This window comes from Stenella coeruleoalba (assembly GCF_951394435.1).
Source record: "Stenella coeruleoalba genome assembly, chromosome: 13".
NCBI classification, from domain to species: Eukaryota; Metazoa; Chordata; class Mammalia; order Artiodactyla; family Delphinidae; genus Stenella; species Stenella coeruleoalba.
In genome coordinates, this window is record NC_137159.1 from 78,599,467 (window position 1) to 78,625,707 (window position 26,241).

The 26,241-nt window shown below is 48.5% G+C and overlaps 1 pseudogene across 1 annotated transcript; it reads left to right on the forward strand.

The window, feature by feature from the left end:
* The first annotated feature begins 203 nt into the window (after positions 1-203).
* Positions 204-26,241, forward strand: LOC307196056 (reticulocalbin-1-like; annotated as a pseudogene). The gene is made up of 3 exons: positions 204-310; positions 1,541-1,647; positions 25,652-26,241. The product of its transcript is annotated as a reticulocalbin-1-like (transcript).

A 26,241-nucleotide genomic window follows, 5' to 3' on the forward strand; every position in this document is an offset into this window, starting at 1 on the left:
TTCACTCCTCATGTCATCTTTGTCTTTAGAACCTCACTCCCCTACAGCATACGGTTTTATTGGACTGCTTTTCCCTCATTCTTGCTTGCTTCCGATTCATTTCCCACTCTGTAGCTAGATTAAGTTTTAAAAACCTGTCACTCATAGCCTTAAATTCCTTGGGTGGCTTCCCATTACCCTTGACAAAGCCTAGACTCCTTAATATGGCTTCTCGGGTCCTTTACGACAACGTGTCCTTCACTCACCTCGTCAACCTCAACTTCCGCGGTCGTCTGCCCTCCACCCTCCTCTGGGTCTTTGCATTTCCGAAGTATCTCTTTTACTGAAATATCTCTACCGCTCCATCCAGTTAGTTTCTTCTCATACTTAAGTACTTAGCTTAAGAACCACTTATTTCAGGAGGACTTCCCAGACCCTTAGACTAGATTGGTTTCCCTTGCAATCTACCCCTACATCATTCTACCCTTATCAATTTTATTGCAGTTTCTTGTGTAATGACCCCCTTTCCCCTTGGATGTAAATTCCATAAGGGCAAGAACCATGTCTGCTCTTTTTCCTTGACATCCTGTGTACACAGTAAATGTTGAATGAAAGAATGAGATACTTTCCATTGCCTCTGACCTAATTATGAAGACTCCATTTCACTCATTCATTTACTGTTTCATTTATTGTTTCAACAGATATTCCTCGAATACATTTCACACACCAGACACTGCTATGAGCACCAAGAGATTCATTAAGGGGAGCCTCACCTCTTCACATTTACTCAGGTGTACATACATCTGCAAAAGGACCTTACAGTTTATTCCCTCACTCCATCATGTGTAAGTTGAAGACCTACCTCGTCCCCAGCCCCGTGAGAACACAGATGGGAATAAAGGATTGATTAGCTCAGACTGGCTGTGTAGGTAGGTTGGGGTCAGGGAAGGCTTCACAGAGAGCGAGAAACTTGAAGGTCTCAGAGAATGAAAAACAGTTTGCTAGGCTGCCGAGGGTATAAGAACATTCTAGGCAAATGGAGAGGCTCCTGCGAAAGTTCGGGGCATGATTTTAGATGCCAGGGTGTAAGAGAGAGCAGCAAGGCGAGAGAGGGGCTCCACTCACCCTTACTCGGCCTCTGGACCACCTGAGGGCAGAGCTCGCTTCTCGATAGGCATCCACTGATTTGTCCCCAGGAAGGACAGGGAAGTGACATGATCTGCTTAAAGGAACATAGCAATACGTGACAGAACTACAGGCCAGGCTCTCCTGAACCCCGAGAACACGTTCTTTTCCCTACATTCTGAGTTTCAAGGAAGCCGCTGACAAAGATTCACCTTCCTGGGTCTGGAAGAGAAATTTTAGAAACCGTGTATCTTGTTTTGGGGAAAGTTCACGTTAGTGAGTTTCCTTGTGAACATGCTAAATGAATGTCTGAAGCAGTTATTCAGAGGATCGATGTCAGAAACACTCCCACCGAGTTTTTTTTTCTTCTCAATTGTTAACATGTTTCAGATGTAAAGCGGTTTTCGCTGCAGCTATTTGGTTATTTGTCTTACAGGTGTGGCCACATTCTCGGAGGGAGGAGAGTGCCCCATCCAGGGGCCCAGCCTGCACCCCCAGGCACCCTGGCACAGCAGACCTTCGTGAGTGAGCTGCCTACTAGGGGTAACGGGGAGACGTTGGAAAACTGACATGCGCACAGTGCAGAAAATGTGTCACACACACCTCCCCTCCCCCCCCCCGCCCCTAGAACCACCTGTATGGGCTGGGAGACAAATGAGCTGCCTACTTATCATTTCAAAACTGACCTGTAGAAAATGTAGCTCCTGGAAATACGGCCAGGAGTTTTGAAATTAATACATTTAGAGAATGTTTGAACATCGGAGATAGAAGAGCTTTTAAAATTACCTAAGCAGCAGCCCTCATGTTATGGGTGAGAGTGCCGAGGCCAGAGAAGGGCACCCCCTGCCCGAGGTCACACCAGCTGGCTTGTCCCTACCCCCCGTCGCTGTGCTGAGCCTGACTTTGTCATCCTGGAGAGGAGAGCCTGCCACTTCCCCCTCCTCTGTGCCCTCTGAGGGACTCTGCCCTGCAAGCCCCCAGGGACAATGGCATCCAACAAAGGATATGTGGGGCCTGACGTTATCTGGGCAGCCACATCTGGGGCTTTCGTCCTCACGTTCCTTTCGATGTCTACAGTGAGCCGGGCGTTTAATCATCACAGAGGTTGGCATTATTATCTCCATTTTGCAGATAAGAGAAACTGAGGCTCACAAAGCTAGCTGGCCTCGACAAAGCCCCCAGCCGGGGATCATAACCCGAGTCTGATGATTCGAAAGCCTGTGTAATTCATTGACCAGCAGGGCCTCCGCTGTGTGTTTGAAGGAGGCAAGCTGGAACGGACACAGCGAGATTAAGAAGAGACTAGATATGGGACTTAGTCGCCATGTGACCTCAGGAAAGTCCCTCCCTGTCTCCAGACCTCAGTTTTTCCACCTTTAAAATGATGCCGTTGGACAAGATACTTAAGGTCTCTCATAAACCCGCAATGCGGTGCCTCTGATCCCATCCTCTCCTCCGTCCTACCCCACACACCCCTTCCTGGGGCAGCTCCAGATGAATTCATTCCATCAACCACTCCATCCACAGACAGTCATCAGGGACCTATAATGTCCTGTCTGCCGTTCGCATCTACAAGCTCCATCATTCCTCACAGTACGATTAGCCCTTAGGAGAGGAGAGAAAATTGAGGCTCAGTGCAAGTAAGTGACTCGTCGCGGCTGTGTGCTGATGCTGCGGCAGATCTGGGACTGGTCTTGGGGTCATGTGACTCCAAATTCAGGGCTCCTCCCCCAGGACCAGAAGCCTGTCCAAGCTCACAGGCCAAAGTCACCACGGGAGTTTCTTTATGGCTCAGGCAGGTAAGCAGACAAGGTAAAACGTGGGCGGGCCGCCCCTTTACAGGACGCTTTTGTTCCCAGGGCCCAGGGTCCAGGACCCAGGTATCCTGCTGCTTTCAGCCTCCTCGGTAAACTGACCACAGCCCAGGCTACCATCAGGCTCTGCCTGGGGCCTTCCCTGATGCCCTGGGGCAGAGACTTTGTGGTTTGAACCCAGAGTCAGCTGAGGCCCACAGTGCCAAAGATGCCGCCAGCTGTGGCCTCGGAGAAATGCACCCCAGGGTCCCCACGGGACCAGCCGACGCACAAGGAGCGATCCTCTGCCCGCCTGGCTCCAATATCCGGGCATTTCTGAGTCCTGCCGGCCCCGCTCTGCACTCCCACACAGCATCCCCGCTCGAGAGGCGCAGACAAGAAGCGGATTCAGTCCACACACAGTGGATGCACAGAACGCGTCCCCGCCCCCCATCTCTGATCTGATCTGACGCTCATTCCAGCAGCCCACCTCCCCAGCCCAGATCGAGTGTCAAACAGGCAGAGCCGGTTCTGAGAAAGCCCTGTTTCCTGCAGTGCCCTGGTCTCCATGTCTTCAAAAGAGGTTTGGGTTAGAATCCAAATTCCTGGGTCCAAGAGACCAGCTTGCAGTCATGACCTCCATAACCTTGGGCACGTCCCTTCCACTCTCGGGGCCTCCATTTCTTCATCTGAGAAGCCCTGTCCTGTCCACCTTGTGAGGTGTTTGAGGGCCCAGTGGGGGGGGGCGTGGTCTGGGTTTAGAACTCAGGCACTGACCCCCAAGCTGGGCCTTTCCACACCACAATGCTTTCTGCTTCTTCTTTGGGACCGCCACCCTCCCACTACCCCTGCTCAAACTCACATACACTAAGAGCCCAGGAATGCAGCTGAGTGGACATTTGTCTTTCTCTTTGGCCAAAAGAAATCTGAACCCTTTCTCTGTATATTAGCCACCCGTGAGTCTTGGTGGGAGGCAAGGCCCGTCCCCCTGGTGCAAGCTGAAAATGGCCAGTCCTGACGTTGCCAGTCTAGAGCAGGGGCTCCTGTCCTGGCCTTCACCATCGATCTCGGCTGCCTAGACGTGACTCAGGTCATGCAGGAAGTGGGGACTCTCTTCTGTCGTAGTCAGGGGAGCAGAAGGAGCAGTACCTGCAGCAGATGAGGCTTCTGGGCAGCAGTGGCCACTTGGCTGGCAGCTGTGGCCATGACCAAGGTCCAGGGTCCAAGGCTGGGCACATCAGTGAGCGAGTGACAGCACCTAGCACTCGCGACAAAGGCGGTCATGTCCTCACATCCAGTCCCACCCCAGGCCTAGGTCTCCAGCCCTCCTGGACTCTCTGAACCACCCGTTTATTTAGTTATTTATTTAATTTATTATTATTATTATTTTTTGAAGCATGGTTGATTTACACAGTCACTGTTTTATTTATTTGTTTATCTATCTATCTATTTATTGGCCGCACCATGCAGCATGCGGGATCCTAGCTCCCCAGCCAGGGATCGAACTCACGCCTCCTACGTTGGCAGCGTGGAGTCTCAACCACCGGACCACCCTTTTACTGAAACCCTTTCTGTTCAGGGATTCATTTCAGTTGCTGGCAGTTAAGAACTCTGGTTGATAAAGATGCCGCCTGATGGACCATTTCCCAAACTGTCTAAAGTCTTGAGTTTCGGTCTTGGTCTTGACTCTGACCATCTGTGTGACTTTGGGCTAATCTTTCATCTTGGAGCCTTCATTTCCTCCTTGGTAAAATGCAAATTATAATACCTACACACTGTATTACTTGGAAAAGTAAACGAGGTCATGTATGTGGCAACCCCTGACATGAACAGGTCAGAGGAAGAATTCTTTTTCTATGAGGAGGATTTAAAGCATGGATCATGGCTTCAAAGGCTGCAATATCCTTCACTAATTCCCCGTCTCTTTCCTTTGCTGAAGCAATTACCATTCCTCCACTTCACCACCGAGGCAAACTTCACTACACATACCTTCCCAACCCTGTCTCCTACTTCTGGCTTCCTCTCTAGCCCAACCTCTGCTCAGCAGATCAATGCTTTGTTTCCATCTATCCACGGACCACTTCCTCCCTCCTTTCTGTTTACCCAGGTCCTATCCAAGCCCTCCCCAAATCTTCCTTCTCCACCTGCTGTGAGCTCCCCACCTGAGCTCTCCTGCAAGAGCCCAGCAAGAAGAAGGCCATGCCCCTGAATCCAGGGGCTCTCTCCCATCCATCTCCAAATCCCCAACCTCCAGCCCGGGGCCTGGCACCAAGTGGGTCGAAATAGTCAGTCCTGCCAGTTTGGAAGAGTGCAGCTCAGAGCATCCTGTAAAAAAGAGAGGACGGATCAGAATCTCCATTTGAAAGATGAGAAAGTCTCAGCCTGGGAAGGGACTTGCCCAAAGCCAGCATCCGAGGGCAGTTCTGACTCCAGCCCCAAGTGCTTCCCCTTGCACCTAACTGAACCCTCTTTTGTAAATATGGCCTCTCTTAATATGCCCCGCAGGCCAAGGGAGCTCAGTTTGCTAACTGTTTGGGGGATATTACAACCTCATGGCATATTTTGCCCAATTTCTTCCCTCCATACAAATGTCTGTTTAAAAAAAAAAAAAATAGAAGAAGAAGAAAGGAAGAAGGGAAAAAAGAAAAAATTTTTAGTGGGCAGGAAACAATTGCTGTCTATAGATAATTCGGGGTCTATTTTGGTGCCAAAGCAGGGAACAGGCTGAGGAAGCTGACAGACACTTTCACAAAGCAGTGATTGCTCTAACTTTCTCTTGAATCACAAGCAATTCACATTTTTTCCCTTCCTCTCCAGAAAGTGAACTCTACCAGCCTAGGCTGACAGCAGGCCTGGGAAGAAGCTGAGTCATGGGGCATGGCAGGGTCCTTGGACAGCGTCCAGCATGAGCCCTCGTGGTGCAGGAGAGGAAACCGAGGCCTCCACAGGGTCAGGGCCTTGCCTAAGGCAGGCATAGGGTCTTGAGGAGCCTGCCGTCCAAGGCCTCGCAGCTGAAGGAGCTCCACCCCGTCCCCTGCACGTTGCCAGCCCACCAGCAGGACCCAGTCATCAACTCACTTCCACCCTGGAGATGGCCCATGCCCCTGGGGGAGGGGCATTCGGGCAGGGACACGTGGGCTGAGGCTTGAGGCTTTCTTTCTTCTTTTCTTTTTAACTGGAGTCTAGTTGCTTTACAACGTTGTGGCAGATTCTACTGCACAGCGAAGTGAATCAGCCGTATGTAGACATATATCCCCTCTTTTTGGGATTTCTATCCCATTTAGGTCACCACAGAGCACTGCGTAGAGTTCCCTGTGCTATACAGCAGGTTCACATTAGTTATCTATTCTATACATGTTAGTGTATATATGTCAATCTCAATCTTCCAATTCATCCCCGCCCCTCAAGGCCTTGGGGCTTGAGCCTGAACTTTTGGGGGCTGCAATATCAGACTTGCATTTGAAAAAGATTCTTTTGCCCAGTGGCTTGTCTAGTGTATTTGACATCCAGAGTTTATCATTTTCTAAACCCCCCCTCCTCTATGCAACCAAATTATTTTCAGTTAGAATCGTTTTCTTGATCATTTCTTTAGTTTTAAAACAAGCAATTAACAATTACAAAAGAAAAATGCATTTCACTTTTAAAGATACTGTACAAATTCAGTAAAGTTTTTTTTTAAAATAAATTTATTTTATTTATTTATTTTTGGCTGCGTTGGGTCTTCATTGCTGCGCACGGGCTTTCTCTAGTTGCGGTGAGCGGGGGCTACTCTTCGTTGTGGTGCGCGGGCTTCTCATTGCGGTGGCTTCTCTCGTTGCAGAGCACGGGCTCTAGGCGCACAGCCTTCAATAGTTGTGGTACGTGGGCTCAGTAGTTGTGGCTCGCGGGCTCTAGAGCGCAGGCTCAGTAGTTGTGGTGCACGGGCTTAGTTGCTCCGCGGCACGTGGGATCTTCCCGGAACAGGGCTCGAACCCGTGTCCCCTGCATTGGCAGGTGGATTCTTAACCACTGCGCCACCAGGGAAGTCCAACATGTGGCCTTTTGTGTCTGGCTTCTTTCACTAAGCATAACATTCTTGCGATTCATCCGAGTTGTAGCATGTCGTGCTTCATCCCTTTTTATGACTGAATAAGACTCCGTTGTGTGTATACACCACATTTTGTTTATGCATTCATCCACTGATGGGCATTTATGTTGTTCCCACCTTTAAAATATAGTGATTAGTGCTGCTATTAACATTCATGTACAAGTACTTGAATGCCTATTTTCAGTTCTTTCGGGTATATACCTAGGAGTGAAATTGCCAGGTTATGTGGTAATTCTGTGTTTAACTTTCTGCAGAACCTCCATAATGTCTCTCACAGTTGTGACACCATTTTATGTTCCCATCAACAACGTACTAGGATTCCAATTCCTCCACATACTCAATAATGCTTGCTCTTTTCCTTTTAAAAAAAATTATAATCATCCTAGTGGGTATGAAGTATACTTTATTGTCTTGATTTGCAATTCCCTAATAATTAATGATGGTGAGCATCTTTTCATGTGTTTTTGGCCATTTGTAGACCTTCTTTAGAGAAATGAGTTATGGTCTATAGTACCACTCTGGCTGTCGTGTGGAAAACAGACTGGGGAAAAGAGTTAGGAGGTCTGCAGTCTTCCAAAGGAAGAGCTGATGAGAGCTTAGGCTCAGGGTAGCACTGGAAGAAGTGACACGTGGCCAGATTCTGGACCTGTTTTGAAAGTAGAGCTGGACGAAGTTTGGAATGAATGTTCCACCTCGGACACTAGCTGAGGCTGCAGCAGGGCGAGGAGGCCACCCCATGGAGAAATTACTCTCCGTCCATGACTAAAAAAATCACTAACCGGGCAGAGGTGGGTGCTGAGAGTAAGGAGGAAATTTGAAAAAGGAATAGATGTTGAGCCCTCGGCGGCAATATGGCCCTAGACGTGGCTTTGGTAAGCCGTGAAACTCAGGAGATGTCTTCACAACGTTCTGGCTTCATTCTTAAATTGGATGCCTAACAATCTAGATGAATAAATATTCCCTTCTCTGTAGCCCTCGGCAGCTTTCAAAATACTCTCACATGGACTATCTCCATAGATCGATTATCCCTGGTTTCCAGATGGGCAAACTGAGGTCCCACGATTAGAACTAGAATTAAAGTTCTTTCCACAAAAGCTTGGAGGGAAATCTTCACAGAGAAGGAAAAACTCAAAGTGCTGAGCCATCAGTAAAGATAGAACATACTCAACCTCAATGATTTTCCTAAATAATGCACCAATATTCTCCCTATACGAGCAATCGTTTTGCTACTGCATCATACAAGTGAAGTCCAACATCTCGCGAGTTGCTTTAATTACTATCAATTCTGTTTATCGTTTTATGTTTATCATTTCATTTGATTTTCCAAGTAACTTTACGAAATGCATATTATTGGTGTCTTTATTTTGGAGCCCCAGAAAGGTGAAGCGAGGTGCCTGGGCTGTGGGGGGAAGAGGGGTTCAACCCCAGGGGGGCCAAGTCTGGGTTCCCTGCCTTCTACTCTAGCTCAGGCTCATACTGACCTCTGTGGAGACAGGAAGCAACCTCCGTGTGTGCATCCCAGACACAGCTGAGTGATCTTGGCCAAGTCACTTGACCTCTTTGATTTTCAGCCTTCTCATCCGCAAAATGGGGAGAAATAATAACTACCTGCCCAGGATGTTGCAAGTTTGATCTAATTTAGCCAAAGTACCTCCTGCAGTGCCTGGCACCGAGTAACGCCTTCAAGAAATAGAAGCTCTGGTTAATACTGAGTTGAATTAGTCATAAGAGTTGGAGCAGGGGAAGGCAGGGGGTGCAGAGAAAGCATCGAGGGGTGCAGAGGAAGGGGACGTGGGTGAAGGAGTCTTGCCTGTCACTGTGCAGGCAACTTGGCCATTCCAGAAGAGCACGTCACCTCACATGGGCGTCAGGTGCTTGGAGGTCCTGCCATGGGGAAAGGGGCAGCTCGGAGCCTTGCAGGTTCACGTGGTCAACACTCCCCCTCCCTCTCCCCGGTCTGTCCCGGCCCAGTGACCTCAGGCACCCTGCCCAGCTTCCCCCACCAGGAGCCCCACATGCCTCCCTCGTAGAGGAGAGTCCATGCCCCTTCCCTGTGGGATGCCTCCACCCTGATCTCCACCACCTGTCGCTGGAATCACCCCTCACTTCCCCAGCCCCCTGCCTACCTCCTCTTGCCCCATCTAGGGTGCATCCCCCACCCTGGCGTGGCGTGAGGCACAGCCACCCACCGTGTCTTCCTGCTCTTGAGGTCTTTGGGGCTCCCCCGCCACTGTGCAGAGATGAGGGGGTGACCAGCTGCCCCCATGTGCAACCCAGGGCATCTATGGCAACTTGAGCAGCAGTAGAGCCTCTTAGAGCCTCTGTGTTCTCAGGTCACTTGTAACATCACTTTGGCTTAAGTCACCTCCCCTCTCTAGACCTCAGTTACCTCATACCTAAAATGAAGAAACATAAATAGACGTAGCACAACGGAGGGAGTACTGACCTGTGTCTGGGTCATGATCATCGCCATGCTGGCACGCCGTAGATTTCAGCAAACATTTACTGACCAGATGGATGAGTCAAGGGAAGTCTCCAGGGGACCTAATACCTAAGGGACTCTGAGATTCAGATGGGGTAGTAGGTGCTCAGGCAGAGGGGCTCACCTTGTGCAAACTGAATAACAAATCGGGGGACTGAGGTACGTGGGGGTCGGTTAGGGACAACCTTTGATATCACACCATCCTTGACTGCAAACGAGAACCAGAAAATGTCGCCAACCCATTGTAACCAGGCAGCTGTGGCCATCTACTTATTTTTGGTCTTCCTGGTAACCCAGACAGAGGATTTCAAGAGGGCTGGGATCACTGGTCCCAGTGCCCAGCCCTGCCTCCGGCTCAGTTTGTTATTGCTTTACATTGTCAGGAGCTGTCCTCCCACTCCGGGAAGTGCATATTCACACTTTGTTGGAAGGGACAAAAGAACTTAGAGGCCAAAACAGAAGTCAGATTGTTACATTGTTCTAAATAAGAATGCGTTGAGCTGTTGCCAGAGATTCAAAAATGACAAGAACGAATTCTGTGTATTTTGCTGCCGGAGAGCAAAAATATTATTTTTGGAAGGTGTCCTGTAGACACTCCCTCCACTGCGTATCAGGAGATAAAACGTTTCAGTTGATGTGCTCACGGCGTTGAGTGATGGAGGGATGGAAAACCATCAGTCTGTGAGTGCCAGCTTGGAGTGGTGGAGGCAGGTCTGGGAGCCCAGAGATCCGGGGTCAAGCCCACCTCACCCCACCCCTACTCCCAGGCCATGTGACCCAGTGCACGGCCCGTCCCCTCTCCTGGTGGCAGGCTCTTAGCATGAAGGAACAAGGAGAAGGTGGACCCCCTCCCAGCATGGCCTCCACGGTGGCAATCTGGGCAGGGTGACCCAGATGGGACTTGAGGATGGAACGTATGGACTTGAGCAGTGACCGGAAGCTCCACACCCCAGTAAGAGGAAAGAGATGGGGACACCCTATGATGGTGACACACTCAGCGTCCAAGATGGCCTTTCTCCTCCTCAGACTCAACCTCTGCAGCTGGCAATTCCCAAGGTGTTTGCAGACCAAGTACCCTGTTTGAGGCTCTCAACAACACTGAAAGGCTATCAGGGACTATCAACTCAACTCTTCCCATCAGAAAACTGAGGCTCCAGGAAGGCAGGTCTGCCTGATTCCCTGTCCGAGAGTCAGTCCTTCCACACCCCTCATGGCCACCTTCTGGGGATGCAAAGGAAGGACACATAAGCCCAGCCCTCTGAAGCCCACAGGCGTCCTGTTGCTTGAATGGGGGCGGAAGCCGTCACGTGATGTGTGTAGACGCTCAAGAGGGGCCGCGGCCCAAAACCTCAGAATGTCACTGCATGTTACAGGCTTGTCCGAGGGGCCCAGCGGTTCCTGCTCAGCTTAAAGACTCGTGGGCTCGGGGACAGTTCCTCCTCTCCCTCCCAGCGCTCAGATGCTCACACTGCTTCCGGAGGCAAGGAATGGAAGGCCGCTTGGTGGGGAAGGGATAGAAAAGGGACCTCCATCACGGATGGGATCCACGACAAGACACAGTCAACTCCTCCTGAGAGCGGAGACTTGAGGACTCAGAACGCCCTTTATTTCTGGCCTCAGTCAAGCTCTCATTCCTCGGTGCTGTCCAAGAAGCAGTCACAGTTACATGAAATTGATTTTTTCCTTCAAATCCAAAGACGATGGTGCTACTGGTATCTCCACGGAACTGGGCACTGTGCCTAGGCCCTCATAGCCATATCCGGTCTAATCCTCACTGCAGCCCTGGGAGATACATGATGGTTTTGTCCCCATTTTACAGATAAGGAAATGGAGGTTTAGAAAGAGGTACATTCTGCACCCATCAGAAGTCAAAAGTGATATGTATTCATTTATTCAATGCTAGAAACAGGAACATTAAAAACTAAACTGTGCCAATCTCATCTCTCTCCCCCCCCACCCCCCGCCATAGACATTAGTTTTCAGAGCAGTGTTAGGTTCAGAGCAAAGCTGGGTGGAAAGTACAGAGATTTCCCCCTGTACCCCTGCCCCCATACATGCTGTTACTCCTTTTGGAAGCCAGAGAAAACCTTCCCTGCAGCCGTTGCCTGCCCTCTGTGAGTGAGGTGAGTAAACTATTCCATAAAAGCCAATATTCCAGATTACTGACATTTTCCATTTGAAGTGAGAAGCTTTTATATTTTTAGCCACTTGTGTTGGGAGTATAAGTGGATTAGAAGCATTCCTGACTTGTGTAACAAAGCACGTGTGTAACACAGAAGAACAAACCTGACTCCATATTGGATCTAGTCCTTTAGCTGCAACCTCTGTGCTATTGCTTGTGCTTAGTCATGCTGGCTCTGCACCTTAGGAAAAGAATGTTGCCTATAGCCTGCCATAGACAAGACAGCCCATTCTTAAGCCTCTGACCTTTAAAGGTATAACACTTTTCCATTCAAATAGAGATTAAAAGTTGCAGAACAGAAAACAACAATTGTCTTGTTGAAGGTTTATAGGAACGTTGTGACCAGACCTCTGCGGACAGCTGCAAGAACAAAGGATTCCTGCCCCAAGAAGTTTGCAAAAACCAGCCACACTCCCTCCCCTTTTAGTATCAAAGAAGCCTGAATGCTAACCCAGGTAAGATGCTTCTTGGGATAATAGTCCACTCTCTTCTCTGCTGGTTTCCGTCTCTCACTTTATTGGCCTGTGGCGCAGCGAGCAGTATGAACTTGGACCCCATAACACATACAACATGAGTGACTTGAAACAGACTTTGATTCACTGCTGTCCTCTGAAAACACCAGGCTGAGGGCTGGGTGTCCCTGCACTCACTGGCACCAACCTGTCTCCAGCCACTAATTCCATTTTCTTTCCCAGAACCGTTCCCCATGGCTATTACTTCTCTGTTCCATCTCTCAATGTGTCCTAAGTTGCTTCGGAAGCATTATTCCCACTAACAAGGGGGAGAAATTAGATTTTCCAGAAGAAAGCAGACATGATTCAGCATGATTAAGTCAATAATTTTCTCTCCACGCAGAATTCTATGCCACCAAACTCTGCCAAGAAAGCCCAAGGTTGGCTCTCTTTGCTCTTGTGGACAAAAGTGGCCCTTTGCAGAAGTTACTTTCCTTGTTACCCAGGTGCATTTCCTGCTTGCTTCCAGGGTAATGGCCATGCTCTGGAGTTGAGAGGCTCCTGTGTCTGACCCCCAGATGAGCAGAGTGCTGATCGAATTTTATCCAGTGCCAATTGCCATGCTGGCTAGGTAGCAATGGGGATGACTAGCGTGTTGGGCTGGTCCTGGATGTGTACAAGAGGAAGCTGAATTCAGATACCCAAGGGAAGATGGTCCTCTCCAGGGCTGTGCAGGCTGCTACCGTGAGTTGAGTTGCGTAGGCAACCACAGCCTTGCAGGGAGGAACCATTGCATCAGGAATTATGCTAGGTCCACTTTTCCATACATGATCTTATTGAATCGTTATAGCCATCCTATGAAAAAGGTGCTTTCTTCACCTCTTTTCATATGGGGAAACTGAGGCTCAAAGAGGTTAAGAAAACCTCTTCCACCCTTTCGTGCCCTTGGACTTGAAGCTAGTGAGGGTCAGAGCCAGGATCCCAACCCAGGCTACCTGACTCTAAAAGCTAGTACTCTTCCTACCAGTGCCCATGGCCACACGATGTCCCAGCATTGCGCTTCGTCCATGTCACTGAGTGCTGCCCGAGAGCACCATTGGAATTCAGGACTTGTGCAATTGAAAACTGAGTCATCCACGTTGGCAACAGGAGCTGATTAACGCTGGGCTAATTTTAGATTTCCTCACAATTGCTCATCTTAATATAGAATAGCCCCTATGGACAGGGTTGGCCAAGGTTTTGTTTTTGTTTGATGTGACCAGAAAAAGGAGGACAGCGAAGGAGATGAGGTAATGGGTATAGTACCACCCACCCAACATTGTGCTCCTTTGGAGGGTTTCAGGAAGCTCTGATAAGGGACTGCGCCATCAGTATTTTTCCAGCTAGTATTCAAAGGTGGCTTCCCACAAGAGATACAGTCTTTAGCTTCCAGGTTGAAGAAAAATAGAGCCAGCCTCTCCCGGGCTCTGTGATGTCTCTGGCGCGTAACGGATACTTTCAGAACAGCTACGTGTTCAAGGAGCCACGGCAGGCACGGTGCAGGAGGACGCAAGACGGAGAGGGGGACCAGTCCCTCAGTGACTTACACAAACACATCATGAAGCCAAGGCAGTGTCAAGCGCGCAGTAGCATTTGGTACATGTTGTGAATGGATGTATGGGAATGACCGTGGCAGCGTTATTTAGAATATAAAGGTTTGAAAAGCAACTTACGTGTTCAGGTCACTTGTCTTTAAGTAAATCATTGTGTAACCACAAGAGAATAGTTCTTGTTCGTCATACGTCTACTATGAGATTTGCACTGTCATTCGGAGGGCTCCTCTGCTGTGAAAGAAGAAACTATCACACAGTTTCACTCAGCTACTTAGGAATCAACCCCAGTTCTACCTCATACTAATTGTGTGACCTTGAGGTCCCTCGGCCTCAGTTTCTTCATCTATAAAATGGGAAGAAATACAGACATACCTTGGAGATTCTGGGAGTCCGGGTCCAGACCACCACAATAAAGCCATATGGCAATCAGGTGAGTTACACGAGTTTTCTGGTTTCCCAGTGCGTATAAAAGCTGTGTTTCTCCTGTAGTCTATTAAGTGCAATAGCATTATGTCTAAACAAATTGTGCATACCTTAATTTTGAAATGCTTTATTGCTAAAAATTGTTAACCATATCTGAACCTTCAACAAATTTTCATCTTTTTGAAATAGTCACATCAAAGATCACTGATCACAGACCACATAACAAATACAGTATTAATGAAAAAGCTTGAAGTGTTGCAAGAACTGCCAAAATGTGACACAGAGACGCAAAGTGAGCAAATGCTGTTGGGAAAATGGCCCCGATAGACTCGCTCGACGCAGGGTTGCCACAAACCTTCAAGTTGTAATAAACATAATATCCGTGAAGCTCTAGAACGTGAAGTGCAGTAAAACAAGGTGTACCTGTATGTACCCCCTCGGCAGACACCCTGGCCCAGTGCTGGTCACGGGGTGGGGGGCGCCGCTGAGGGAAGGTGAAAGGCATCACGTCCCTGATCTTCCACGTCCTTTCCTCCTCTGATCAGCAAGATTTTTGTTTAATGAGAAGTATTAAAAGACATGAAAAGGACATTACATTTAGATAGTGAACAAAGCGCCTTGTGGAAAAGAAAAACCACAAAAGAGACCAGGGAACTCTGAGACCCGTGGCCGCCTGGTCTGCAGAACACTCTAGAGGTGAGAGCCAGAGTGGGCGGCCAGCGGGCGGCCAGAAAGGGGAGCATCAGCAAAACCTGCTCCAGCCTTGCCCTAACCACGAGAGGTCACCGCTGTCACCCTGATTTCTAAGTTAGGAAGCGAGGCTTGGAGCGATTCAGCCACAGGCACGAGGGTGGATCCTGGCAGCATCTGGGCTTGACGCTCTCCCTCTGCCAGGCAGCCTCAGGAACTCAGCTTCCAAAGAAGCAGATTTCATGGATTCCCTGCCTCCAGTACCGTCCAGGGGCCTCACTGGAGTATAAGAGTGAGATGCCTGACATGTCTCTCCCCTCTTCGCCTGCTCACCAGCCACCCCCGTGAGTGGTCTGGGGCGAGCGCTCTCAGAGGTCCAAGGACATCAGAACCAGGACGGTCTTCAGAGACCACGGAATTAAACTTCTTCACTCCTAGAATTGGGGAAACTGAGGCTCAGGGCAAGAGGAATCTGATTATGAAACCAAAGACATCAAGAGTTCTGGTATGTTTCCTGGGCCCTAAGATGCCTCAGTCACCACATAGAGGGTGGAAGAGGTGTTACCCCAGGGTCCTTCATGGGAAGCTTTATAGGTTCCACGTCCTTCCCCACTCAGGCCCTCTATGATGCAAGTAGGTGGGATTCAGGAAGCTCTAGCATCTTCTTTCCACCCCGTTAGGCCACCATCCTCCTTGTCCTCTCCCTCCCTCCCCCCACCCAGAAAAAGCCACTCTCTCACACGAGTGCCACCCCCTCATTCTTCCCTGGCCTGCAGGTGATTAGAGGAAAGATAACATTCCAGGGCACTGAGGGTGGGGAGGGCCGGAGGTGTGGATCAAGGCCCCCCACCCCGCACCTGGTCTGGGCCTGTTCTCTCAGCTGTCTGTCCATCACGGCTCCAGGCATTTCTGCCTCCCGCCCCCCACCCCGTCCCTGGGAATGTCAGGAATCCCCTCCCAAACTCTAGCCTCTCCTCTCCCTAAAGCCTCCCCCTCCCCCCAAGGCATCCATCAGCTCTGGCCTTTCAGGAATGTGCTCACTCCTGGCACCACCAGGGCCAGGAAGAGTCGGCTAATCCCCAAGCGCATTCATCACTCATCTCAGAGAAAGAGCTTGCAGCGGGCCATGGAGGGCTCCTGCCCCGACCTGCCAATTTGGCCAGGACGGACAGACAGACGGATGGACAGACGGACGGAGGGACGGACGGACAGACGGGCAGACAGATGGTTGGACGGATGGATGGATGGATGGAAGGACAGACACTGCCTGGAGGGGACGGAAAGTGGCCGAGCAGGACTTGCTCAAAGACCCAACCGGAGGGCTCTTCTCCACCTCTTGGCAAAACCTTTCTACCTCCAGAAATCCTGACGTCAGAAAATTCGGCTTATTTGATGGTGAAGAGGGTAAATGGATTTGACTGGTTTACTGTTGTTGGGGAGAACAGGTTAGATTGGTAAAGCTGACAGTTCAGTGGCCAGACATGACCTCACTTTAGGGACAGGCAAAAGCAACATTAACTCTTCCCAAGCGTCCGCCTCATTTCAACAGCTGCCCGTGAGAGGGGGAGATCATCACGGTCCCCCAAGAGCCCTGCATCTCCAGCCTCCTTGCCTTGCACACGCTCTTCCCATTGCTTCCCACCCTGGTCCAATTGGCACACTCCCAGGCAGGCGCTTCCCTCTTCCCGCCGGCTCCCCCTGCAATTTTCCCCTTCCCTCTGTCACTGTACTCTTCGCAGCGATGTGTCATGGTCTTAGTACCTTAGTACCTTAGTACCTTAGTACCTTAGTACCTTAGTACTGTGTCTCCCATGCTGCACGAAAGCCCATGAAGGTAAGAGACACACACGCCTTATGAATAATGAGACAACCCCAAAATGCCATTTCCTGGCTGTGCAACCCTAGCGAGTTACTGAACCTCTCTGAGTCTCCACTTCCTTCTTTGTAAAATAGGGATAAAGACCTCTCAGAGTCCTGCCAACAAGGACATTCTAAAGTCTCATCCCAAGTATCCCACTCAGAAAGACATTTAGACACGATCAGAAACAACTGAGGGTTTGCAACTCCTAAAACAATATACAAGGCATGTTTCTTCCTTTAATACCTCAACATTGGAATGTTTCCTTTCTTATGTCTATGGATATCCAAAAGCTACAGTGTGAAGAAAACTATACTATTCAGTCTTCACCCTTGACATCTTTGTTTTAATTAGCTAATCCAACAAACATTATTAAGCATCTCTTTTTTTTCCAGTTTTACATTCTGAATTTTATTTATTTTTTTATCGAAGTATAGTTGATTTACAATGCTGTGTTAATTTCTGCTGTACAGTAAAGTGATTTAGTTACACATATACATATTTTTTTAATATTCTTTTCCATTATGGTTTATCACAGGATATTGAATGAAGTTCCCTCTTATTAAGCATTTCTTATGGTTTGGGCGTTGTGCTGGGGATTTGGAATACTACAGTGAACCTGGCCCTTTACTTGGAGACACAGACTCATGAACAGGCCAATACTGAAAAGTTCTATGAGGGGTAAGATGGGAAAAGGCATGCAACCCAGATGGATGCAGGAGGGAGGTATGCAAGGAAGGCTTCCTGGAAGAAGAGGCATCTAGGAGAACACCTGTGGGGCTAAGTAGGAATTACCAGGCAAGTGTGATCCAAGGAGAGGGAACACAGAGGCCCAGAGAACCCTCCACAGCTCAAAAGAAGACATCGGGGCAGAGCACCGGTCCCCATGGCAAGCCTGCTTCACACAAGCTGGGTTTCCAGGAACCCCTCCCAGCACTCCAGCCCAGAGGGGCCCAGAGGCTGGGAGCACAACTTTCAACACAAATCACCCAATCCGCAGAGGGCTCTCTCTCGGCTGGTCCAGTCTCGGGGAGGGATGCAGGAAGGGTGGAGCACACACAACTTTCAGCTGGGGTAATTTTAGACGCATTGTCACTCCTGCCCCGGGCCACCCCTCAGCCGGGTCCTGACTGAGCTGGGAAGGGCTCCTGCTCTCGAGACCTTGAGAGGATGTGGGCTTTGGAAGGAGGCCAGGTCCGCAGGACGGGAGGCCAGGCCCAGGCAGGGCCCCTCCTCGGTGAGGGCAGGACACTCGGGCAGAGGCTTGGCCCCTAAGGCCTTGCTGTGTGCAGGCACTGGACACTCCTTGTGAATATCACTAACGCTGAGGAGCCCCAGCAGCTGATCGGGTGCCCCTAGAAGGGAAATAAAGGCCGTTCATTTGGTGGCAGAGGGATTCTGATGCTGAGAAACAGGGGGACAGGTAGAGAAGCAGAAGAGGTGGGCGTGTCTGGGCGCAAAGGCCTGGAGCTTGTAGGGCCTGGGTTGGCTCCCTGGCTTCCCCATGCACTAGGGCATGAGCTTCATCAAGTTATCAAACCTCTCCGTGCCTCCGTTTGCTCATCTGTGAAATGAGCTCAATAGTAATGATATCTGCCTCCCAGGGTGTTGTGAAGAATGCATGAGTTCATCCACGTAAAGGGACTAACAGAGGGTCACAGGATCGAGGAAGTGCTCGATAACTGTTAACCATGATTGATTTCTTATTAAAGAGTCACAAAGCCACATCCCAAATCCCCAGCTTGGGTCTCAGTTCTAATCCCCCAGCTGGTCTCTTCCCCTCTCTCGGCCTTGTTTCACTATCTGTAAAATGAAAGGTTTTGAACAGAATCAGAGGTTCTTCTCTAGGCACAGGGAGAGGAGAACTGCCTATCAGGGTCAGGGGTGCTTGTTCAGACTGTGAAGTTCAATGCCACTCAGTCAACCCCTGGAAACGCTGATATGCCCCCTCCAGGGATGGGCACCTGCCGACAGCGGTTGCGCATGGAAATGGTTTGGAAACAGGAAAATAGAAGAGCTTGAGAATCTCCCCGGTGATCTGGGAGGCCCCATGGCCAGGAACTTTCTGAGAAAATAGGATTGGACAGGACATTACGGAAAACAGGATCCCCCCAAAATTAAAAATAGAGTTATCTTATGATATGATTCAGCAGTCTTGCTTCTGGGAATATATCAGAAGGAAAGCAAATCAGGATCTTGCAGAGATACCTGCGCTCCTGTGTGCATTGTGTATTATTCACAATAGCCAAGGTATGAAAACAGCCTAAGTGTCCATCAGCAGATGAGTGGATAAAGGAATAGTATCACTTATATGTGGAACTTACAAAAAAAAAAAAAGCTGATTTCATAGAAACAGAATGTTGAATGGTGGTTTCTGGGGGGTTGGGGGAAATGAAGAGATATAGGTCAAATGTATAAGATGAATAAGCTTTGAAGATCTAATGTACAGCATGGTGACTATAGTTGATAATATGCTATTGCATCCTTGAAATTTGCTGAGAGTAGCTCTTAAGTGTTCTTGCCACCAAAAAAAAGGAGTTAACTATACGAGGTGATGTATGCGTTAGTTATCTTGATTCTTGATCATGGTAATCATTTCACAATCTATATGTATATTAAATCATCATCGTGTACTATTGAAATGTATACAACTATATTTGTCAATTATCCCTCATTAAAGCTGGGGGAAAAAATCCATGTCCCCACCCTGGAGGGAGGGGGAAGGGCTAGACAGGAGTGAGGAGACCTGAGTTCTAAAACAGTTCTGTGACAGCTCTGTAGGGTGGCATGGATGAGTCCATCCACAAAGCCTCAGTGTTCTCATCCTCAAGGGAAGGAATAAGGCACCACCTGGTCACAGTGAGATGACCTTAGGGAGAGTGCTTTGCAGCCTGCAGAGGCAAGATTCCTGTGCTTGTAACTGCGGGTCCAAGAAGTAAGCAGCAGAGTGGTCAGAAGAGGTGACGATATGTCCAGGCTCACCCTGTGTTCTCGGGCTCTAGGCCTTTGCAGAGATGGCTCCCTCTACCGTCCCTCCTATCTTTTTCACCTTTATGACCCTAAAATAGCCTGGAAGCTTAGTCAGGTGTCCCCTCCTCTGGAATGCCTCTCTGGATCCCTGAACCCTGCTGTGGGAAGACAAGGAGATAGCAGGGGCTCTTCAGGGAACACCTAGACCCTTCTTAGGTGTGGGACGACCCCCCTTTCTGGACGAAGCCTGAGTCCCCCACTCTCCCCCAACTGGTTCTTCTCAAACCCTGTCTTAGGATTAGGCACTGAAAATGTGAAGAGAGTCGGATATTTCATTGCTAGGATGTGTTTCTCCCGAGTCAATCAGCAGTGGCACAAACATGATTTAGGTAAAGAGGCAAATGGGCTTTAGTTCTGAAAAATGTGGAGTAAGCACATTTACTCCCAATGAATGCAGCTATAAAATCTGGACAGAATACAAAATTACACTAGGAGACTTCAAAACTCCTCTCTCAGTATTAATAGATACAACTGGTAGACAGAAAATCAGTAAGGATATTGAAGAACTGAAAAAGACCATCAACCAAGTGGATCTAAATAACATTTAGCACTTCACCCAACAACAGAATACACACTCCTTTCAAGTACACATGGAACAGCCACCATACCCTAGGCCATTAAAAAAGAACCTTAACAAATTTAAGAGAACTGAACTTGTATAAGGTATGTTCTCTGGTCATAATGGAATTAAACTAGAAATCAACAACAGAAAGATAACAGGAAAACCTCCAATCACTTGGAAATTAAACAATATACTTCTAAATAACCCATGGTCAATGAGGAAGTAGCAAGGGAGATTAGAAAATATTTTTAATTGAGCATAAATTAAAATACAACATATCAAAATTTGTACCATGCAGCTAAAGCAGTGCTTAGAGGAAAACTTATAGCATCAAATGTTTATAAATTTTAAAAAAAGAGAAAGAAAAATTTTAAATCACTGATCTAAAAACCTCACCCTAGGAAATAAAAGAAGAAGAGAAAAATAAACCCAAAGGAAGCTGAAGAAAGAATATAATAAAGATAAGAACAGAAATCAATTGAATTAAAACAGAAAGCAATTAAGGAAGTCAGTTAAACCAATCTGGATCTTTGAAAAGATCAACAATATTCATAAACCTCTACAAAGACTGATAAAGGAACTGAGAGAGAAATTATCAAAATCAGGAATAAAAGAGAGGCACAAATAGGAATAAAAGAGGGGCTACCACTAGAGATATCACAAACATTAAAAAGATAATAAAGGAAAACTATGGACAGCTCTGCACACATAAATTCTCTAACTTAGGTAAAATGGACCAGTTCCTCAAAAAACAAAAACTACAAAATTCACCTACTATGAAATAAATAACCAAATAGTTCTATAATAACTAAAGAAATTTAGTTTGTAGTTACAAAAAAACCCTCCAAGCTAGATAATTTCACTGTAGAATTCTACCAGACAATTGAAGAAATAATATCCATTCTACACAGTGTCTGTCAGAAAAGAAAAAAGGAGGAAACACTTCCCAACCATTTTATTAGGCCAGCATTATCCTGATATAAAAACCCTATAAAGAAAGTATTAAAGATCAATAGTATTAGAGATCAATAGCCTTTATGAACATCGATGCAAAAGTCCTCAACAAAATATTTATAAATAAAATCCAGCAATATTTAGAAAGAAGGATATACAGCAACCAAGAAGCATTTATTCTGGAAATGAAAGGCTGGTTTGGTTTTCAAAAATCAATCATTGTAATCCACCATGTTAACATTCTAAAGAAGAAACACCACATGATCCCCTTAATTGATGGAAAAAAAATCATTTGACAAAGGTCAACACCCATTGATTGATTTTAAAACTCCTGGCAAACTAGAAATAGAGGGGAACTTCCTCAGTCTGGACATCTATGAAAAGCCTCTAGCTAACATTACTTGAATCTTAAAGGAAAGGGACCAAGCAGGCTGGAGTTGTTGAGGACCCAGGGGCAGGGTGACACTTGGTTTATATATTATTATCTCCATTTTACAGTTAAGGAACTTGAACCTGACTGGAGAGCTCAGAAGGTAGGAGGTCTTGGGATGACAGGGAGGAGAGAGTGCCCACAGGGGACAGTGGTTGGGGGTGGGGGGGGGTGAGGGCTCTGGCTGGGCCACAGAGACTCTCAGAGGAGACATGCCTCCCACTGCCAGGGGCTTTGTATGCCACGTCATTTAGTCTTTGAAACCACCCAGTGCAGATGAAGCTGTGATCCCAATTTACAGATGCAGAAATTGAGGCTCGGTGTGGGCAAATCCCATGCCCGCAGGTCATACCAGTAACGGGTGGCAGAGCTGGGACTTGAAGAAAAGACACTGAATGGAGCCATATCTCAAACCAGAGCTAGTTTGCCTCCTGCTGCCCACAAGTTTCGACTCCAGCTCCTTGCAGAAAATAACTATAGCAACCATAAAACCTACTGGTTAACGTGCTCTTCCCTGATTAATGCTATTGGTGAAAGTGTACTTGTGATCCCAAAAGGCTACGTGAATTTCACACCTTGCACTTCTTGGTGGGACTCAGGCTCCTCCAAGAAAATCATGAAGCGAGAGCTATAATCAAGGCCCGAGTTTTCAGACTATACATAGTCTCCGGCTGCCTGGTCATGTGAATTTGCTGCCCGTTTGCTCCTACAGAGACTCCCACGGTGCTGTGTTAGGAACGAGGGATAAGAATGACTCCTCGCTCCGTGAGCTGGTGCAGTGAGCAGAGATGCTGGCGTCAAACCCAGGCTCCAGTCCCCTCTCTGCTCTCACGAGCTGCGTGACCTTGGGCGTAGAGGACACTTAGCTCCTCTGGGCCTCAGTTTCTAATTTTTTTAAATGGGGGATTTTAATGTCTACTTCATGGCATAGCTACCCACCGTCTGACACGTCGCAAATGCTCAGTAATGATTGTGACACTGTGACAACGGGCTCTCTCAGCCAGAAAGGCGTCCTCTATTTGACCTGACCACGGACGATCAGAGGGTGACTAAACTATTCCTCTGAAAAGGTGGACACGTACAAGTAACCAACATCTTCTTTCCTGTCCACGTGCAAGGAGCCCAGCAGGTCAGAGGATTCTTGGAAGAGCTTGGAAGCTCTGAGCCTGAGGTTGAAGGACAAGACCAATCAAGGGACAGCACCCACTAAGGAACTAGATCCGCACGGAGCTGCCTCCTGCTTTGGGGAGAAGTTTCCATCCAACACCCGCCTTCTCGGAGCAATTTCCCTCCTCCTTCTGGGGAACGAAAAAGCAGCCAGATGCATGCTTTTAAAAATAAACTGTGCAAGAGAAACACGCAGAATATCATGTGTTTGCTCCCAAGCTGGTCTGAAATATTTGAAACGCAGAGACTCAAAACTGTCAGGAATCAGCAGAGCTCTTAGGTTTGTTTCAACATTTGGGGTGAAAAACAAAGGGATTCAAATCTGTACTTTAAAGCTTCCACACAGCATTTTGGATTGCCATAACAATAGGCATGGTTTTCCATCCAAAGAGAAAGTCGGATTGGGCTCCACATACAAAAATAGCCCCGCTAATTGGACCGCAGGGGGGAAGTATAATATTTGAAATCACGCAGACGAAGCTGTTCTATCGTTTACAATGATTAGGAAGAGAGGGTTTGCTCTGTGGCCAAACAAAAAGAGATGTTTTAAAAACACATATAGGGCTCCCCTGGTGGTGCAGTGGTTGAGAGTCCGCCTGCCGATGCAGGGGACACGGGTTCGTGCCCCAGTCCGGGAAGATCCCACATGCCGCGGAGCGGCTGGGCCCGTGAGCCATGGCCACTGACCCTGCGCGTCCGGAGCCTGTGCTCCGCAACGGGAGAGGCCACAGCAGTGATAGGCCCGCTTACCGCAAAGCAAAGCAAAACAAAACAAAACAAAACAAAACAAACAAACAAACAAAAAAAACATACAACTTAGTGGTTTACAGCAAACACTCAGGAGCCAGACAGCCTGGGTCTGAACTTGGACTCCACCACTTCTGTGCGACCCTAGGCAAGTGACTTAACCCCACCGGGCCTCTGGGTTCTATGAAAATTAAACGAGCAAATATTTTTCAAGCATCGTATCTGGCTCACAGTAAGTTCTATTAAAGTGTTTGTAAAATAATAAATAACTTTTAAAATTAAAGGTGGAAAATCTTCAGGGGTTTTGAAGCATTCTCTCGCATTCACTGGGTTCTTTACATTTTAGTTTTATCAGATCATTAGTGTAGATTCCTTAAGGCTCCCTCAAGTCCAAGATGAAGGTGCTGGGAATTGAGTCTGTAGCTCAAACTTTTTTCCCTCAGGGTCTCACTCCATGATAAAAGTTGGGGAAGGGACTCTTATTTTTAAATGTAGTTTTGCCAGGTTCTTCACAGAAAGGTTCTGATCGAGTGGGTTTTATCATCAGACAAGTTTGGGAACCACTAACTCAAACCGAATTCCTTCTAATCAGTAGGAATACCAGGGTTTGGCCAGCTGCTTTCTTTGGTGCCAGGATTTTGTCTACTCCTCTGTCACCCAAGTGTCCAAAAACAAAAGAGAAGGGACTTTCAGGCACAAAACCCTCCTTTAGAAGATGCAGGGCAGGAGGTCCTAGGGAATCAGGAGAAGGCTCTCCTAGAGTTTTAATTCCACCCATGAGCTCCATTTATAGAAAACCTTATACGATTGCACGTAAGAGGAGCTCCCTGGGGGCACCCACGGACCATGATACTGACCCCTTCAGCCCTCAGGGCAGCGGGTGGGACCAGGCACCCCTATACTGTCTGCTGGGCGCCGGTACCCAGAGCACCTCTGAGGAGCCCTGGGCAGGGAGGTTCCTCCAGCAGGGTACCCTGTTCCTCCCTGGTTACCGAGGAGGCCTTGGGTCAATGTCGAGGGATAAATAGTGCTGGAGAGCTTGTCAGCAGCCCTAGTTCAGCCCCCAGGGAGGGTCACCCAAGTGCACATGGGTCAGCCACGCTCGACCTGGCACTGAGTAAAGTCCACTTAGGGCTTTTCCGTTTCACACGTCTGTCTTGTTGAATTCTGAATTGTATTTCTTTCCTATCCCCGAATCAACCCCTCTCGGAAGGGTCCCAGAGTCTGGGTTCTGTGGACCCACTGCCCTCCCCACGGGTCAGCCCCTGAGGCCACATCCCGGCTGCTGACCCGCCGCCAAACCACAGGCACCGGCACCTGCCACCAGGCTGGCCAAGTGGCCTGGCTCAGTTCCCAGCCTGCGCCGCTGGGAAAGAATGAGTCAGCAGTGTCTTGTCTCCTGGGCCTTACGCGGAGTGTGACCTGAAAGCCACAAGAAGGGGGCTTCCCTGGTGGCGCAGTGGTTGAGAGTCCGCCTGCCGATGCGGGGGACGCGGTTTCGTGCCCCGGTCCGGGAAGATCCCACATGCCGCGGAGCGGCTGGGCCCGTGAGCCATGGCCGCTGAGCCTGCGCGTCCGGAGCCTGTGCTCCGCAACGGGAGAGGCCACAACAGTGAGAGGCCCGCGTATCACAAAAAAAAAAAAAAAAAAAAAAAGCCACAAGAAGTACATGACTTGAGGATGGTCCCAGTAGAGAACACCCTAAAACCTGAGAGTCTCAGGGATGGGAAAAATCTTAGAGGTCTTGTTGCTCAAACCCTCTTCATGTGCTAGAGGATCTCGGACTCTGGACCCACACTGCCCTGTGTGAGCTTGAGCAACTTAGTGGCCCTCTGTGCCTCAATCTTCCCATCTGTGAAATGGGGGTAATAACAGTACTTACCTGATAGGGTTGTTGGTAAGATCAAATGAGTTAATCAGTGTACAGTGTACATGGCACATGGTAACACCTGACAAATGTCAGCTGTCGTTATCACTATTATTTAGAGCAATCCCTTCTCTGGTAGAGGCTTCACGTGACTGCTTCCAGGGATGTGAAGATCACAACCGCAAGGGGCAGTAATCCACATACCGAGCTCTAAGTTCCCTCTCCCCTGAGTCTGTACAAAACACAACGTCCGTTGCACCTTGAAAGATACCTGTGGTCCCACAGAGTTTCATGAGACTTCAGATCATCACACCTTTAAAAAGATGCTGCCATGCGATGAGAGAAGGTTCAAGCCTGCGGACCTCGATGGTGACCAGACAGCCACCCTGGAGGAGTTCACCACCTTTCTGCTCCCTGAGGAGTTTGAGCACGTGAAGGAAATTGTGGTTCGGGAAACTCTGGAGGACCTCAACGAGAACGGGGATGGCCTTGTGTATCAGGATGAGTATATTGCTGATATGTTTTCCCACGAGGAGAATGGCCCTGAGCCAGACTGGGTGCTGTCAGAACGGGAGCAGTTTAATGAATTCTGAGATCTGAACAAGGACGGGAAGCTGGACAGAGATGAGAATCGCCGCTGGATCCTCCCGCAAGGTTATGACCACGCGCATGCTGGGGCCAGGCACCTGGTGTACGAGCCGGACAAAAACAAGGATGAGAAGCTCACTAAGGAGGAGATCTTGGACAACTGGAACATGTTTGTTGGAAGCCAAGCTACTAATTATGGGGAAGATCTCACCAAAAACCATGATGAGCTTTGA